Here is a 6674-nt window from a genome sequence, read left to right as displayed (position 1 = left end):
ATCATGTCCTGCCCAGCCCCCATTGGCTGCCACCGCGCCCGGCCCTGGCACCATGTGCTCGGGGACGCGATGCGGAGCGGAGCCGGAGAGGCGCGGCCGGGCCCGGCCTGCCGGGACCCGCCGGCTCGGCGCGGCCGGCCCCCCGCTCGCGCGCTGCCCCGCCGCGGCCTGCTCGCCTCCCGGCCCGGGCCGCAGCCGCCCCCTGGCCCCGCGGGGCGCCGCGCAGCGCAGCACAGCGCCCGCCGCGGAGGAGCGGCCAGGGCGGCGGCCCCGGGAGGAGCGCAGCGCAGCGCAGCGCGGCGCAGTAGGTGTCGCGCGCCGGCAGGCTGGCTGCCGAACGAACGGACTCGCGAGGCCCCGAGCCTCTTCACGCTTAAGGGATGGTCGGATCTCCAGCGTTTACGGTTCACGGGCTGTCGCCGTCAGCGCCATCCCGCCTGCTTCGCAAACGCGTTCATAGCAGAGCATCGAGACCGGGGCCGCTCCGGCTCACGGCGCTGTCTGCAAACTGACCTCGAGGGCTGCCCTTATTCCCAAATAAACTTTAGGAAAACTAGGCCAGAAAAGCCTCTTCCCAACTTCAGTCACAGGCTTCGGGGATTTCTCCAGAAGCCTGACCAAGGCATGCACTAGAAATGTTATCAAGCTTTGTAAACACTCTCCAAGAAGAAAAACGGCATGGGAGAGTTAACCTTACCAAGTCAAGCATCAGAGTTTTAATTAGGTTAATAAAAGGATTACATTGAAATTACATTTACTTCTAAGAACCTCAGATTTACTGGGGCTCTGTGTCTGCAAAATATGAAATAGCTGTATTATTAGCAGTACTTTGTCATCTCTGAGCTGTAGTACCATTTTTACTGTTATTTGGTATTGCGTGGTTACTTTTGCTAGTAACTACAGTGGGACACCTCTGGCTGTACTAAGGTGAAGCAGCTGTATGTAGTTAGGAGCAGCATTATCCCATTTATATGGCAACTTTCTTGGGTTTAGCTGTTTCTTGATCTTCCTTATAAGACACTAGACTTATTATTATTTATTTTGTCCTTTTGAATACCTCCAGCTCCTTGAATACATTCTCACCTCAAAGGGGGGAATGAGGTGTTGTCCCCCATATTATGTGTCTCAGAGATTTCTATAAAATCCCACAAGAGCGCTTGAGGAACCATGCAGCATACAGGCTAAGGTGGCATCTGTGGGCTCACCCAGAGACTGCCAAAGGTATCCAAATTTAGAAACAAAGGAAACTGATACCTTCGCTCAGATTAGAAAGTGCACCAGAACAACCCGTTTTGTATGATTTTTCTATAGATAGAATATTTTTAGCTTTGATACTGTTTCTTTCACTCTTATACATTTATGCATGTGTAACTTATGCAGACAGGAAATAACCATGCATATTGATATTAATAGCCTCTTTTCAGCACTTTATTTCTCCCTTCCCTGCTAAACTTGTAAGACCTCCCAAGCATTGCCTCCATTTAATAACGTACAGGTGGAAAACAGCCTAGCCAGCAAGTTACACACTGTGCAGTTTGCCTAATACTGTCTCTTGCCATGGAGCACAACTGGTTTGCCTTTTGTTAGGTAGCTTGCTGTATGTATTCTTCATCTAAAGCCTATCTTTGTTTATGTCATGCAGTAATACAGAATTTATCACACATATTGCAAATGAATTTGCAGCTGAAACAGGTCATGGCTTCTACTTAATATAGGTCTCAGACATCATCTAAATTATTAGATTATATTTATATAATTATATTTATGTAATGGTTGAAAAAAATAAGACAAGTAGCTGCATTAAAAAGGTATGGCATGACCCCCAGCTCACAGGCCACTATCTCTGATTATCTTCCTAAGTGATATACAAACACAAGAAGACATCCAGCCCTTGCTACCAAAACACAAGGAAAGTAGTAGAATGTAAACACAAAGCTGCTAGTGTACATACTGACACATGAATGACATTTACATTGTTCAGAATAAAAAGCAGGATATTCCTGAATAATGAACAGGGAAGAAAACACTATAATATGAATCATCTTTTAAAATCAAATAGGGGCTCTTTTGAAATGGGAAATTATTCATCAAAAAAAGTGCAGCTAATAATAAAGTCCCTTAACCTGTATTTTGTAGTAGGTGACAGGTGAACAAATCACAGGTCTAGAGTTTCTCTACCCTGCCTCTCTCTGGTAACGTCATCTCCAGTACCATCTGCTACCTACCAGACAAACAGACCAACCACATAATGAGGTACCAGCTTCCACCCAGCTACCGTGACTAAATCAGAACAAAAGAATTCAACGCCTCCTTCAACAAAGGGACACAAGTCTAAGCTGTCTTTGCTAATTGCTGGGTTTCAGGTTGTCTGTTAGAGATTTTAAGTGAGCTACAAACTACATCAATACTTTATTGCTATGGGATAAAGGTAAAAAGAATAAAAGATAAATGGAAGCAAAAGGTAAGAAAGGAGAAGAAAAGCTCAGGAAACAAGTAACTAGTTATGGTAATTTAAAGGCTGTGGAACAATATAAACATGAGGAACAGGGGCAGTGATTGATATCTCTTATGTTTTCAATGCCCATATGGTTATTAGACTGCAATATATGGGACATACAATAAACTATGAATTAAAATGTAATTGTAGCTTCAGGCATCTTCTTCATTGTCTGCTGTGGTGTTATGTCTTCATGCACCGTGATTGACAAGGTGTAATTAATCATGTTACTCAGTTGTAAATATGGGCACTCTTCACAGTAGGCATCAGGAAGTGTGTACCAGCAAAGGAAGGAATACTTGACGCTGATATACCATTAATGCAAAATCAAACACATATATGTTCAGAAATGTGTGTTTGGTGTGATGCTGTTATAGTTTATTTCTAAAATACTGTACCAACAGATTTACTTGATTTGCAAGTGAACTACAACATTAACTGGTTTTATTTATTTTGTCTCTTCTTTTTTACAGGCAATGATGTTGTTCTCCTAAAATGTGAGACAGTTTGCTTCTTGACAGCAAGTGGAGCCCAACTCTTCATCTCCCTGAATCACTGGACAAAGACTAACATGCTTGAGATTCATTTGCTTTCCATGCTGACTTGAAACAATTCAATGAACTGATTACTCCATTCATCTATCATGTTTTACACTTACTGTATAAAAAGTGAGACTCTTTGGGTCATTTTACAGTAGAAGAGAAGAGCAGGATAATCCTATTAAAAGACACCAGACAATTTAAAAATAGGACCTTGTTGTTGCAGATACTGTCAGGCTAAACGGTAGATGAATGTATTTGTGAAGATTTTTTTAGTTTTCCTGGGTAAGGCACATTTTATATATCTGTTCCTTTTTCTAAATGTGTACTATCCTTAGTCAGTTAATGCCCTATGATGTATGAGTCAGAGACAATGTAAGTAGTTTGTCTCAGGAAAAATTGGTACTATACATTGTTTCACTCACATAAAGATAGTGAATGTCCTATGCCTTAAAGCTGTTTACTATATTTGCTGCTTTTTATTGTCTTTCTAAACTGTTAAATATGTATCAAAATGTGTCCAGGCTAATAGGAACAAAGCAATGCTGCGAGCTGCATGAGATATTTCCAAGTTGGCATTAATTACAAGCCCAGTAATAAATGAAAATTCTAAAATCCTCTCCAATTCCATTGCTTTAACTCCAGTCAATGAATGTTTTATAGTAGCACATGGCAAATATACCATTATAGGAATTGGCAGCTAAACATAATCTAAATCCAGCATCTTTGGGACAGGGTAGAATCTCTTGGATCTCACTGTTTGCCCCAATTTAAATAAGCTCCCTTGCTGTGTCTCAGCAGTACACCTAGCTTAAAACAATGCAAGCAGCACACTTTTAAGAAGATGATCAGCAAAGAACATGCTTTATTTTGATTTGAAAAACTGTCAATCACTGATAAATTAGATCAGATAGTATTACTCTACAACATTAGCTAATCATATTTGCCTGATAGTTCAGAACGTGCAGGAAAAATAATAAAGATTCAAATGAAAATATTGAAGATGTTTTTTCCCAGATGTTGAGTACAAATTGCTTTGTCACCAATATTAGCAATTGACTTTAGAAATAAATGCACCCATACACACACACACACATCTGAGAAAGAAATAAGATTTATGTAATCTTAGATTTTTTTTTTAGCTTATATGGCTGTAGCTATTTGAACAATTCCAAAAATGCCTTTATGGGTGTCAGAGAGGGAGGGGAATCTTCAACCACATGATCTTCTCTCCAGAGTCCTGTTAAATGTACTGAACTTAAAACAGAACAAGAAGTGTGAAATATAGGTTTGAACACGATATGTCAGAAATATAAAGGTTGGAAGCCTTTTTAGTAGCCGATATTAATATTGTATTAAATGTTATGAAAAGGTAGGTGTTGGGGAGAGGGGCTGGGCTCATGTGCAATTTTGTCAAGGTTTTTATCTGTGATTATGATTCCAGATGTATCTATTCCCTAAGGAAAGGAATGAAGTGAAGCTGGCATGTGACATGTGTTTTAAGGTGTTTGGCACAGGTTCCCAAAGTGATGACAAAATGTTCATTTTTATTACAGTGATTCAGTAAAAGAAATACGATTGTGAAGGTCAATGGTTTGTATTTTAGATAAATAATAGATTACTATTTGGGGAAATGTCGTGTTTAAATCCTGTTGCCTGAATCTTGCATCTATCATTATAAATAGAATAGAATAATTTTAGCACAATATATAGTGGATAATTACCAATCATGCAAGTTAATTTTTTGGAGAGGCTACAGGATTTCATGCATGTTAGAAAAGTAAATATTGCAACAGGATTTTTCTTTTTGTACTTAGTACTGTAGCTGCTCCATACTGCTAATTTATTTTTAATCTAGTCCAGGATACTACTCACTTCTTTAAGGTCATTTTGCTAGTCTGTTTGCTGTACAAGTTAAGGTTCAAGTAACGGTATTAAAATTCTTTGTAGGAACACATTTCTTTTTTACCATAAACAGATAGAATTTGTTTTAACAAAGCACTGAAGGTATTTTGTCTTACTGCAACTATTGTGTCTAAATACACGTAAAGAGTTTAGATGGGAAAGTTCCCTGTGCTCCCCCCTCCTTGCTCCTTTTCACTATGTAATAGTATCAGTAATTCCACTCTGACAGCAGGGCACCCAGAGCTGCATTACCAGGCAAACACTCACTCATAAACATTTTACAAGTTCAATATCAACCAATCCTAGAGGTTTGGGGGGCTGCCCTGATTGGGTATATTCTGGATTTGGTAAACATTGCTACATAACAAAAAGGTTTGTAATGAAAGACTCCACTAGCACTGCCTCTTCTGAATAATCAGAGACTAAGGATATGATTCACTCCATATTTTCTAACTAAACCTCCACAGCTCTGTATCTGAGCTGTGCTCAGTATGTTCCTTTCTGCACATTTCTGTTTCATTGTGAATTTAACCACATCAGAAAGCACCTTAGATTCTTAGCACAAATATTAGATGCATTTAATGTAAGGAAGCTTCCTTTATTGGAGGTGATTGGGAACATTTTGTATTTTATAGGTGTATTTAAGAGGTTAGCAGTAGGGGGGAATCGTCTGTGGAAAATCTGCCTGTAACTGAAATTTTTAGATGCAGAAGTGTTGCTGAAATGCTGATTACGCTCACATTCTTTTGTTAAGGAGCTCACAACAGCATGCTCTTAGTTACCACATAGCAGAAATCAAGCTTGTCTGTTTTTTTTAAATCAAACATCATTTTCCTCTTTGCTGTCATTTGTCATCTTCAACATTATATTTTCCTGTTTTTATTTTTCTTGTGCAATCTCTCTTATAAGTTTTTCTTTTTCAAGGACTTTATCCAGCTATGCTTTTATCGTTATGTTATTAAAAAATATCTCCCATAAGTTTATTTTACATTTTCTCTGTATATATGAAAGTTATTAAACAGCTCTCTAGCTATTACATTATGAATAATGGTTTACAAGTTTTGACAGTTTTATTTTCTGCAGGATAATTTCTCACTGATAAAATGATCTGAATAAATACATACAAAGCTTGAGTTGTTCTGCAATACAATACAAAAGCTAACATGAGAGTATTTTTTACTTTGCACTTGAAATTCAACAACTTGATATATATTCCAATATCAGAAAAATCACATAGTATTTTTTTAAGTAAGAATTATGGTGTCTGGCAGATACTGAAACATTTGTGCATAATGCAGGAAGAACACTCTTGGCTCGCCAGGTTTACTTTAGCTCAATACACTTAAAAATGAAAATGGCAGTTGGTAATCAGAAGATTACTCTTTCATTTCATATTTGCAAGATACCTGGTCTTTTAATATTTATTCTGTGTTCCTCTAAGCTAGTCTAATTGCAGCTCTCTATTTTGCATTTATTTCTCTTTGCAAACACTACATTATTCACTCTCTCCTGTGCTTATTAAACAGTGCCACCTGCACCAAATGAAACAAAGCTTCTCCATCAATCTATCCCAGCTAAAGAACCCTGACTATATATTATCATTAACTGAAGCTCATTTGAACACTTGAGTATGAACCAGATATAGTAACCTGAAAAAAACAAAACAAAAAAAATAGGATGTCCTTTAAAGAAATCTTTTAAATGAAAATGTTCACTCAAAACTGAGAACCTAA

At 38.5% G+C, this 6674-nt stretch overlaps 1 long non-coding RNA gene across 1 annotated transcript; it reads left to right on the top strand.

The window, feature by feature from the left end:
- Window positions 1–20: 20 nt before the first annotated feature.
- On the top strand, window positions 21–6072 carry LOC109286541 (uncharacterized). Its single transcript, XR_002094611.2, has 2 exons — window positions 21–2461; window positions 2971–6072. It is a non-coding gene; the product is annotated as an uncharacterized LOC109286541 (long non-coding RNA).
- The last annotated feature ends 602 nt before the right edge of the window (window positions 6073–6674 follow it).

Source organism: Alligator mississippiensis, chromosome 12, assembly GCF_030867095.1.
Source record: "Alligator mississippiensis isolate rAllMis1 chromosome 12, rAllMis1, whole genome shotgun sequence".
Classification (NCBI taxonomy): domain Eukaryota; kingdom Metazoa; phylum Chordata; order Crocodylia; family Alligatoridae; genus Alligator; species Alligator mississippiensis.
The sequence above is the reverse complement of the archived record's forward strand: the minus strand, read 5'-3'. Positions and strand labels throughout refer to the sequence as shown.